Source organism: Crocodylus porosus, unplaced genomic scaffold (assembly GCF_001723895.1).
Source record: "Crocodylus porosus isolate Cpor-Errol unplaced genomic scaffold, CroPor_comp1, whole genome shotgun sequence".
In the NCBI taxonomy this organism is placed as follows: Eukaryota; Metazoa; Chordata; order Crocodylia; family Crocodylidae; genus Crocodylus; species Crocodylus porosus.
Genome location: NW_017728910.1, coordinates 10,928,292 through 10,940,628, shown reverse-complemented (window position 1 = coordinate 10,940,628; position 12,337 = coordinate 10,928,292). Strand labels below are relative to the sequence as shown.

The following is a 12,337-nucleotide window of genomic DNA, read 5'->3' as shown; positions in this document are numbered from 1 at the left end:
CAATTGTGCCAGAGTTTATCCAGCCATATTAATTTGATGCGCAGATGTACCCACTCCGCTCTATCCTACTGAAGCTAAACTTCTAGCAATACCCAAACAAATTCATTTAAAATTAGCTTGGGTATCTCTGCACTACACTGGAGTCTGTTGTGTAGACACACCCAGTGTCTCTTGTGGCTATGTAGAGTAAATTGGTATTTTGGAGTAGTGATTGATACATTGAAATATATTGATATGTTGGAAATATTGCTACTACAAACATAGTAGACCAAATAACTTGTGAGAATAAAAATGAGGATGCTGAAAATGACTACAGTTATGCGGTATACTGAACTTTATTGATTATTATATGAGAACACCCATACAGCACACTCATACATCCTTTGGTTCTTTAAAGTTCTGTCCGGACATATGCTTGGCCCGGTGCAAACCTATTAGGACAGAGTAAGTTATCCAGGCCCATTTCTTCTTTGTTTTCCCAAACATAGTCTGGAGGGGATATTCTGATCATTCCAAATCAGGGACATTTTCCTGAAAGAATTAAGTTAAATTGTTAAATTTAAACAGAAATTTTCAATTTTCAACAGTATGTGGCATAAAGTCAAGCATAAATCTTAAGGGGGGACTAGTTTGTTACCATATGTGAATACATTTTTTTCATTTTCCTCTTTGTGAAGTGTCAGTTGTGCATTGTTGGTCTGTATTCCACTGAGCTGATTGGAAAGTGGACCTTTTTTCTCAGTTAAACAGATTATTAGGAAGCAGATCTCAGAGGAGTTCAGTTCCAACAGATTCATCACAAGGTGGAATTTAATGAACAATGAACAACTGCTTTTTCTTTACCAATTCTGATTTCAGATACAATAATGCATTCATTAAAATAACTCCACTGAGTCCAATAAAATTACATCAGATTTACACAGTCATCGGAATCTGACCCAAGGAGATTAAGGAATTATTAAAGCCCAAAAATCCCTGAAGCCTTTGGATTAATGTGCAGCTTCAATAAAGATGTGAAACTGGAAACATCATAGATTATGATTGCTCAGAAAAAGCAATATGGATCAAAGAAGACAGAAACACTGTTGCATCAAATAGCGTAGATTGTTGTTTTCAGTGCTGCATAGCACTCTGAAGAGTTGTTTTTAGGCCAACAAAGTGTCGGGGAATAAAGGCCCCAAGGTCACGGTGGGCCGAGGGTTCGTATATGGAACAGGCGGGATTAGCGGCGAGGCGTCTGAGCAGTACGCGGAATCGTGCGGTTTCAAAAATAGTTGAATTTTATTTACTTACACTTCTCTAGCATAGATAGGAAGTTTCCTTCAGTTACAGTGCCTACAAAACAAACATCAGAGGGGCCTGTCGGCCCACGGGGTTCCGGAGTGAGCCCTTGCTATCTACCCCGTGAGGGCTAGGGGCGGCTGCCCACTCCTTAAGTCCCAGGGCTGGTCAACAGCTCATTAAGGGATACGAATGACAAAACTGTAACACGTTGTGACGCCAGTCCAAAGTGGAATCAATGACAAAGTTGATAGATAACGATGCTGAGGCCAGTGCCGGCTACGATGAGGTAAAGCCGTGATCTCAGTAAGTCGGGTTGATCGAAATTGTGGTCAGGGTCGGTGCCAGAATCAGTCCGGTAGCCAAAAGATCAAGACAGGAAATGAAGAGGAATCGAATAGCCAAAATCGCAGCAAGGAAGAGACCAGTGGGCTAGAAGCCCTCCTTAAGAGTAGCCCCTGCAGCTAAGGGTTGTTCTCTGTCTGTGAGACAGTCCCTGCAAAGGTAGCCTCTGCTCACAGGTCAAGCACAGTCTCTCCTCCAAAACACACACACACCACCTCACCACCCCCGGGTGGGGGGTTCACAAGCCTTTTATATGAATTTAGTGGCCAATCAGGCTTCTCGCTTCATAGCAATTTCTAGTCCAATTACATCATACAGTCAGTGAACTGAGTATGTGCGTTAGATCAGATTACCTCATGCTGTGAGTAAACTGAGCATGTGCGCTATGGCAGTCTTGATTGACAAGCCTTGGGGTCGAGCAGGGGGCACATGCTGGGCATGCAGTGGAATTTCCCGCTTGCTAGGTTTGTCTGCGCATGTTCAGCTCTAACTCTCTGTGTTAGCAGCATACATACAAAATTTTGCTCTGACACAAAGCACTGGAGAAGAGAGAAATAATGAGACTCAAAAACTTAAATGAGGAAGAAAAATGAGATTTTTTAATTGAATTAAAAAGATTTCTTGAAGATCAGGGGGACTGGCAAATTGATCCAATGAACATTTGATCTTGCAACAAAAAAGAGTTTATTGGTCATAACATTCTCCAAAGAGTTACATACTAAGGGATAAACAAAATAAAGCAAAACAAAAACCCTGTTAGATAAAGCTTGCTTCATACAAAGAGTAATAAACGCATGAAACCTGATAAAGTAAAGATTCATATATTATTTCTGGACTCATCAATGGTTTATAGGCAGATTCTGTCGTGCCATGATAACGCATTGTTGGCTTAACAGGAGAAAACTGTACACAAATAACATTTAATAAAGAGAAGGAGGAGGAATTTGACATTAACTAGAAATGAAATGGAAACAAGCAAAATGAAATCAACAAATCGGGGAATCACACAAACATACAGAGTCCTTTGAAGCTCCTAAGACTTATTTGACTTGGTCATGTGTTTAAAAACAGAACAGAGGTTGGGTCTATTTCTAAGTCTTGGGTCCAGGAAATTTGTATTACAAGAGCTAGCTAGTTGCTAGCTAGAAAAGGAATAAATGGACAGAAGGACTGAATACTGTATCCTAACCTAGTTACCACTTCTCCACAGAAATAGTAAGTGAGAAAGTCAACAGGTAGATTAAAACCCAAAGGACAAAAAGCAAAACTTGGAATAGATCCCATTCCTAGCAAGGCCGTTTTGCAGCAGGTTCTCTCCCCTGCACATTCTATTTGCTTTCTAACCGTAAAAGCCCCCAGCTCTATAGCCATACATGTATTCAGGTATCAAATGCCCTTATCTGGCTATAGTCATGTCTGTATTATGGTCATTATTGTGATTGCAGGATGGTGTAGTCATACCCAAGCTAGGTTTAAACTAGCTAATTCAGGTACTGGCAGCGTCTAAGCCATGGTCTGATGGACTTCAGTCTTGAGGAAGTACTTATTACTACCTCCACTAAGTGCTATCTCACAGACATTGAGAATTGTAAATTCCCAGAAGGTATTCAACCTCTTTGCAAGACTGAACCCACAGTCTTTACCTCCAAGTAACCTTTCTAGGTTGAATTTGTTAAAGTTTGAAGTAACAGTTGTCATTGTGGAGGCAGAAAAAATAATTTGCAGGTAGATACAGGAACAGCCCACTTCAAATTCTTCTTTAGAACTATGAAGGAAGCTGGTTTTCAACAAAAAAAGACACTGAAAAATGCTATATTATTATTTCTTGCCTAGGTCACAGCACAACCTATAAGCCTGAACCAAGACCAGACACTGTTCAGATATGGAAAGGGGACACTCCTTTCCTCATAGATCTTAATGGAAAAAGTAGAGGAATTGCTATCATATAATTTAAGTAATTTTCCCAATATCTTACTTTAACAATGCTGGGAACTAAAATGACATGTCCAGAGACCCAGTTGGGTAACTTAACCATACAATTACCTTTCCTTCCTAAGGGATAGCTTTCTTCCTGATGTATACAGCTGTGAGCACAGTTTCAGACCAGGTTTTTTGAGACCTCCAATTGGTCTATGTATTTTTTCCCAGCTGTCAAAAAGGATTGAATGGTACTACATACAATACCAATGTCTGTGACTGAGCTTGTTCATAGCACAACTGACTAAGAAAGGTAACATACATTTTATTAAATTATATTTTTTACTTTAAAAGTAAGCACATGTGTATAAAGCTAAGGCAATTTGGTATGAGAAAGAAAATCAATTCTTGAGGCCAGCTGGCCTGGTTATCAAAGCTTCACTACATGGACAACAAAGCAACAACTATAAGTAAATATCCCATTTTTCTCCCTTTATGCATCCATTTTGCTGTAGGCTTTTATGCTGTCACTATGGTATAGGGAAATTAATAATTTGGAGGTAGATAAAGGAACAGCCCACTTCAAATTCTACTTCTTGAAAACCACAAAGAACTTGCAGATTGTAGAGAAACACCAGGCACCCTGAACACCTATATACAAATTACTTACTGGCCCAATAAATTATCTATCTTGTCTATTTTTTCAAAAGGATGCTGCCACAGCTAGTAATCTCATAACCTGGCCTACATTAGCAAGTATAAATATAGATGCAAGCCCAAAATTAGCTATCTTCTAGATCTGTGTGAATCTGGAAGTCAGTAAAATCTATTAAGGTCAATTGAGCTATTTTAGATTTAGAGCAATATAGCTCTGAGCAGAATTTGTCTCACAATTGCTAACTCCACATAATTTTTTAAATGTTATCTTATTATCAACAGTGTACTCATTGTTCCTGCTTGCTTTATTTAAAAGGTAAACAATTAGAACCCCTAAATAATCCCAAAATGCCAGTTACCTTTTTATCATCTATCAATTTAACTAGCCAAATTCTGAACATGAACTCTTTAGTAGGGAAATGGATTATGTTTAAAATCAATTAAATAGTTCTTGTATACAGTGGTAATGCTATTAATAGAAAAAGCGCCTTTATAAACCCAGTAGCATTAAAATTATGCAGCAAAGCATATCTAACAACCTTGCAATAAAATAGCAGTTCTTACCAGATCTAAATATACAAAATGTGTACAGTATCTACTATCTATTCATTTGAATACATTTAAATTTGCATGGCAGAAAAAATTAGGGTCAGTAGTCTGGTGAAGTATTAAAACAATATATAGGAATATGAAAATATTGTCCTGAAGGATTTAAAATTCCTTTTTTTGTTGTAAACAGTAATGTGAATGCATGACATAAGGCTCTATTTTTCTTCAGTAAGCCATCTTTAGTTCTTTTAGCCAATGACTTAAGTGAAAATTTAGCAGGGGAGTTGTGCTCTTCCTATCACAAAGACATCTGGTACCACTTCTAAATGTAGCTATTTGGTGTTTGTGATGGGTATTTCAAAAAAGGCCTTAAATGTGGACATTGTTTGTCCTGCACTGTCCACATTGAAAAATAAGCTTGACACTAACTTCAAATAGTGACTTGACCCTCTATGTGTATTTTCCTTTCCCAATCTGCTGTAAACCATCCCAGGGCAAAGGATTCACTCATACTATTGTAAGCATTGAACATGTTTGATCCTTGTCAATACAAATGGTCAAATCTTGTTCCATTGTTCTAGTGGGAGGTTTAGGCAGGATCTATCTTTGGCACTGAATACCAAGTGTAGATATACACTGAGATTCACTTTGACCTATTAGGCATTGTAACAGGATGGCCAGTACCCTTTAGAGGGCAGCAAGTTAAACCAAAGGGCTATAGGTATGGGAAGGCTAATTAGGGTGTGGCCCTAAGAATCAAAAAGCCCAGTAGGCAAAACCACAGGGGAAGAGTGAAGGAGAAGTACCAGAGGTAGGAATCTTCTGTGCTAGAAGGAGGACAAACCTAGGAAAGGAAACTGGATGCCACATGGTCCAGACTGATAAGGATCCTTTGTTTGGTGAAGGACTTTCCAGATGTCTTCATGGATAAACCTGCAAGGTACCCCCTTAATTGCCCACTACATTGTGTTAAAGCCTAGATGCCCAATACAGAAGAGGCTCTTCAGGGTTCCTGAGCACTTGAAGGAGACTGTAAGAAAGGACATACAAAGCATGCTGGACATGGGGGGTAATTAAGGAACCCTCCAGTGAGTGGGGTAGCCCCATCATCCTAGTGTCCAAACTGGACAGGATAATCCAATTCCATATAGACTTTTGACAACTAAATGTGGTGTCACAATTGATGCTTATTCTGTGCCTCAAATTGGCAAATTACTGCAGTGGCTTGGGAAGGCTAAGTATATACCCATATTAGATTTAACAAAGGAGTACTGGCAGATTTCCCTAACCCCAGAATCCCAAGAGCTTAAGGCATTTGAAGCACCATGGGGGTTGTCTCAGTTCCATACCCTCCCTTTCAGATTTAATGGCTAATTGATAAAGTACTACAACCACATTGTGAATATGCCACTGCATATTTGAATAAAGTAGTTATATTCATGAGCACCTGGGGAGAACATTTCCAGAAAGTCAATACTACAGTCTAGAGGTGCATTGGTCCATATTGGATCGGCACTGATAAAAGGAAAATTGACATTATATCAGCTTTTTTTGGCTGGTGTAGCTGATAATATCACCAATAAATGCTGTGTGCATGCATGCAGCCACAGCATGGATGCTACCAGCCAGGCAGCTTGGAGAGCAGTGTCTGGCCAGTAAGTTTGTGGGGGGAAGGAGTGTGGGGGAGAGAATGGGGGTGGGGAGGGAAGATTGAGGCCCTCCCACAGTGAGAGATGGGGCTGGGGCAAGGGCAGACACAGGTGCAGGCACTACCCTGCCAGGCAGGGGAGGGTGCAAGATGGAGCTGTGGGAAGCTCATCTGGGGGCCACAGGGGGGTGGGGTGACTTTGCATGCACCTCCAGGGTGCCCCCCCACCAAGATATGTGCGTGGGGCGAGAGCAGGCTGCCGACTGCAAGTTTGGGACCAGGGGCTGTGCTGGCCTCTTCCCAGCAGGCAGGTTTGGCTGGGGCTGTGCTCAGGGCAGGTGGGAGAGGAGTGGATGTAGCAGTGCCATCCTCCTCCCCACCTCCATGCCCCCTGGATGAACCACCTGTGGCTCTGTCCTGTATCCCACCCTGCCCTGGCTGCCCCTGCCCCTGCCCCTACCCCTGTCCTATCCTCAGCCCTATTCCCTCCTTCCCCATGGGGACCTCAATCATTCCCCCATGTTCCTTCCCTCCCACATGCCCCTTCCCCCCAACAGACTTACTGGCCAGACTGCACTCCAGCTGCCAGGCTGCATATCGACTATTGGATCCTATTGGGTGATATGGCTGGTTAATAATCAGCCATCCGTGTTGGCAAAAAAAATTTTTATCAGTGCACTTCTACTACGAACACTTCAAACCACAGGTCTTGCAGCCAACTCAACAAAATGTAGATTCAGCTGTGTGAAGGGAAAATATTTAGGCTACATTAGGGTAACAGGGAGATAAAGGCCCTTACAGTCAAGGAGAGGTCCTAAATAGAAACCCCGGTGCCCAAAACAAAAATGTAATTGAAATTCTTCTTGTACTAGCTAGTTATTAACAATGATTTATTCTACATTTTTCTACTACAACTGCCCCCTGAGTAACTACACAACATGGTACCACAGGTAGTACAGTGGACCCCAACATATTCATATGCATTTGGAGACATTAAAAGGATTTTATGCACAATACCTGTATTTCTCAGCCCAGACTGTGAATGCCAGTTCATTGTACAGACAGAGAGGGGCCTTGGAACTGTTCTTTTCCAGAACTTTGAGGTTGGTGAACACCTAATTCTGTAAGTACAAAGTACTCGAAGAGCAGAAGTATTCAGTCATTGAAAAAGAATGCCTCATTATAAAGTGGACAGTCAATGCTGTATGCTATTACATACTAGGAGTCATCTTCACACTGGTGTCTGATGGACCATGCACCTCTAACCTGGTTGAAGACAATTCAGGACACCAACTCCAGGTTCATGCATTGGTACCTGGCTTTGTAGCCATATGCCTGCAAGATATACCAGCAACCTGGGACTGCATATATGAATGCAGACTTCTTTTCCCATGAGGGAGGGGGGTTAAATTTGAAAGACACGAGACTCCGACTTCACTTTTGATGGGGAGGTATGTAACAGGGTGGCCTGTTGTTTTAAGAGAAGGCAGCTAGTTAAACTGAAGGGCTGCGACTGTGGGAAGGCTAATGAGGATGTGGCATTAGGAATTAAACAGCCTAGTAGGCAGAACCACAAGAGGAGAGTGAAGGAAAAGCACCACAGGTAGGAATCTTCTGTGCTAAAAGAACAAACCTAGGAAAGGAAACTAGAAGCCACAGCAGACCCATCTCAAGGTCCAGGATGATAAGGTTCCTTTGTTTGCTCACTTTGTTTGGTGAAGGACAGTCCAGTCTATAACCAGAGCAGGCTGAAAGGTACTCTAGGCAGCAAGGACCAGCAGGGTGAAAAACATCTCTAAGGCTAGCTGAGAGATGCTTAGGAAATGGACAAAGCCCGGTTGAGAAGACTTGAGGTGGCAACCTCCTACAGGTATGTAAGTAGGCTTACACATCTAAGAGTATTTCTGTTCCCTCTGCTCAGGTCCATGAAAAATTGTTAATAAAAAAGACAGGTGAGTGTTCCTCCTTCTAACTGCTTTCTGTGTCTTAGTCTTAAGGATAAAACAGTGGTTGTTCAAAAATAGATGGATTAGTGGATTTCCAGGGACTGGAGAAGAGGAGAATAGTATCACACTTAGGTGGCAAAGTCCACTTACACACCTAACAGGTGTGTAACAGGACTACAAGCTGGCCAACACAACTTATTTGTGGCTTATATTTGATTAAGGTGTTGGGTTGGGTTTAAATTCAGAGGTACTGAATCTGTGATCTCTTCTCAGGAGCCTGGAGAAATGTATGGTGGAAATCTAATAAGATAAATTGACCTCACAAGTTCCTTACATCCTTTTCACGATCAGTTACTGCATCATGCTTTTCACCGTTGTTCATATAAGATCTTAGCCATGTAAAACTGGAACTGGCAATTGGTCCCTTTCAGTTTTGGATCTGTTCCTGAAACCAAGTTGTGGTTGTAGAGTGTCAGAGTTGAAGGCTTTTAAAACATGGATGTTTTCAGATTCACTATTTTAGTTCTGCCTTATCTGAGAATTCATTTTTCATTTATATTGCTTTTGACATACCAACCACAACATTGTGGAAAACGAACTGAGAATATTTCATCTTGAATTCATTGGGATCTCAGTGAGATAATGACTAGCTCATATTTTGGTACACTATGGCACTAATTATATTTTTAAACAGCAGCTATATACCATTTTCCCTCTTTGAGGAATTTACAAACTACTTCTTACATTTCTAGCCAAACCTTTGCACTTCAATTAATCCCATGGTATTAGAAAAAAGTACAGACATTTGCTGGAGTCATGGACAGCTTATTTCCTGAGTCTAGCAGCATAAGGTTAGGCTTGAAGACAGTCAATTCAGCTGTTCTGTACATGTATGAATGCAATAGAGTATTCTGGGTATATAGCAAACCAGACTGCCCGGTAAGGATGAAATATTTTCTCAGGATGATATTCAGGTTACTCATCTCATTCTCTGCATATCTGGGGCATAGCATAGTATTTCATATTATTTAGGTTGTCATGCAGTCCATGTGCTCCTGGCATGGGTGCCATTCCCTCCACCCTCACCACTCCGAACCAGGTTCTTCAGCCTCCTTTACCCTCTTCCGGCTTCTACTTCCTGCCCCTGCTCCTGTGGGGTAGCATGAGGTGGCACAGTGGGAGAGTGCCAGGGTGCCTATGCTACGCGCTTGGCAGGGGAGGAGGCTGGAGGGAAAGTAAGGAACCAGGGTACCTGCACTGCAGGTGGGCTGGGGGAGGAGGTGGCTAACATATGGCGTGGGATAGCAGGGCTGCCTGTGATACAGGGGTGGAGTGGGGTTCCCAAATGGCACACACAGCCAGAAAGGGAGGTAGGAGTTAAGCTGCGTCTCATATATGCGCTGGGGGAGGGAGAGGCATGCTAAGCTGTCCACATGGTAGGAGACAGCACAGGAGGAGACTGTCCATGCAGCAAGTGGCGCTCGGTCTACAGCCCATGCCATGCACAGGCCTGGGACTACAGCCTCTGTGGCCCCCAGCTGCCCATAAGTTGGATGGCCCTGATTTAAAATAATGCTCTGATAATGTAGAACCAGTTCCAGGGAGGTTTCTTGATATCTTGAATATATTCCAGTATCAAAATCAATATAAAAGACTACTGTTGGAGAGTTATATTTCTTTCTTGGTTCAGGAAGTTCTTCTAGTCCTAATCTAGAGTTGTCAAATAAACCAGAGAACTAACTTCCAGATGCCTGCTTCTTTTCCAGTCAAAATTAAACCACTAATTAATTGCACAATTAATTAGATTTACCTGGGAGTACTTAGTTAAAAAAAAAAAAGCTTTGGCTAATATCATTACTTGCTTCTACTTCTCTTAATTATTTATTTACTTATTTGTTTGTTCAAAATTTGCCCTAAGATGCTTAAACTGGTAGCATTAATCCTCTATGCAGCCATCATGGAATTATTTCTCTATCAGTCATGCTGCAACAAGATCCCTTAAATATACCAGCATTCCTTTCCTCTACCTTGCACATAGCTGAGCCAAATTCAGGTCACCAAAGACTTGGTATAAATGCAAACTGAGCTGAACAGAATAAACTTGTCTGAAATCCTTCTGGGATTGTATAGCTTTATAACTCTCCTTGGATTTGTTAAGCAATCTTATTTCTTTTTTATTTTTTTTTAGCTAGTTATAACTGACATGGCCAAAAGTCACTGCCTGGAAGCAGGGGGGAAATATTACTGTATGTTTTACAACTATGTTCTAATTGGAGAGCTTCACTTTACCAGAGCTGCCATAAAACTTGTTCATTGACTTCAGAGCTGTGAAATATACAGACTGCAAATGAAAAAAAAAAAAAAAACCAGGAATCTTTTCTAAACGGTTCATATATAAGGCCAGATTGTGCCTTAAAAGCGAAACCCAGAATTTAACTGAAATACAGAATCCTCCAGCCCCTTGAAATTATGACTCTCTAGCCTCTGCCTTGAATAAAGGGAGGGTTCAGGTTGTACTGGTTATAGTATAAAGTACTTACTTTTTGTTATAGTCAAGATTAAACTGATTTCGGTTATTCAAATTTGTCAAGAACCTTATTTTTTAAACTTTAAAAGAGCCTTTGATACAGTTCTGAAAAACAAATAACCTATTTAGGTAACTAAAATATGGATATAAATGTCTAACTTTAAGCTTACGTATCCTGCTCCTGCCTTTGGTCAAGGTAATTTGCATCATCACAGAGCGTAGAGATACCTCCCCATTACATTAAGAAATCCCTCCCCATAACAGCATTTCTTCTTTTAACTTTTCTGTGCAATTCAAAACATCACAACCAGAAGGGAATATGACTACGTCCTGTTTGCCAGCAAACAACTTCACAGTAAACAGACTATTCCAACTTTTGCCCTGAGCCTAACCTGCATAAAATGAACTGTGCTAAACAGTAGGGTTTACCATACCTTTAACTCTCCTATGAAATATGAACTTTCATTTCTACCTGGGAGAACTTTACAATCGTTTCTCCTATGCTTGATGAACGGTGCTTGTGCCTGAAAGCTTTTATATATATATATATAAAATCTAGTTGGTCTAATAAAAGATATCACCCCTACCACAAGTTCTGATCCCTTCCTTCTAACTGTAAGCTTGCAAGAGACAAGGATTTTTGTAGGTGATATTTTTTTATTGACTCAACCTCATGGTTTGGATAGATGTGAGACAAGCTTTCCAGTGAAACACATTGTTCTTCAGGTCTCTTGTTTTCCTTATTAAACAGGGCTGATGCCTCTTCATTGTAATAAAGGAAGTGAGTAACACACCATGGGAAATGAGCTCATATTAAGCTTCACTTTCTAAAAACATTTACCTCTTATGCGCTGCATTCAAAAACTTGTTGGTCTAAGTTGGTACTTGCATCTCGCATGTTTCCTGGACATTATGGCTACAACATCACTCTAACACTACCATAACTTTAAGCTTCCACATTTGAAATTTTTGCCTAAATCCACTTTACTCATATCTTTCAATGGGAAGGGGTATTTTTTTTTTAGAAACTGAAGTTTGATATGAGCTCATTTCCCAGAGCGTGTTCCTCACTCCTTTGATTATGATCAAAAAAAAAGATCAGAATTGCTTAATGAGGAAAGCAACAGAAGATGCTTTATCCTCTTCTCTTCAAGTGAACACATAAGGTGCAAGGAAATGTCAAAGGCTAAGGGGGAAAATGTTGGCCTGCCATTTGGGAAAATATTACTCCATTGGAAATGGGCAGGGAATCGAATCATTGCTCTGTCTTATCACTTTAACAGACCCGCTCAGAGTTAAACCATAGTATATATATATCTGTGCATTTGAGTCTAAAAATAAGTCTTATGTAATGATGTTATGCTCTCTAATTAGGGATTTGAGAATAATAGTAGTAATAAAGGCAGTGTCATAAAGAGGAAGGAAAATGACTTTTACCTAGTAAAAGTAACCCCAGTGGGGTCACAT

The 12,337-nt window shown here is 40.7% G+C and overlaps 1 long non-coding RNA gene across 1 annotated transcript; it reads right to left on the bottom strand.

The window, feature by feature from the left end:
- Window positions 1-311: 311 nt before the first annotated feature.
- Window positions 312-11,398, bottom strand: LOC109308402. The gene is made up of 2 exons (XR_002100607.1): window positions 8,031-11,398; window positions 312-531 (listed from the first exon to the last, which is right to left on the bottom strand). It is a non-coding gene; the product is annotated as an uncharacterized LOC109308402 (long non-coding RNA).
- Window positions 11,399-12,337: the final 939 nt, after the last annotated feature.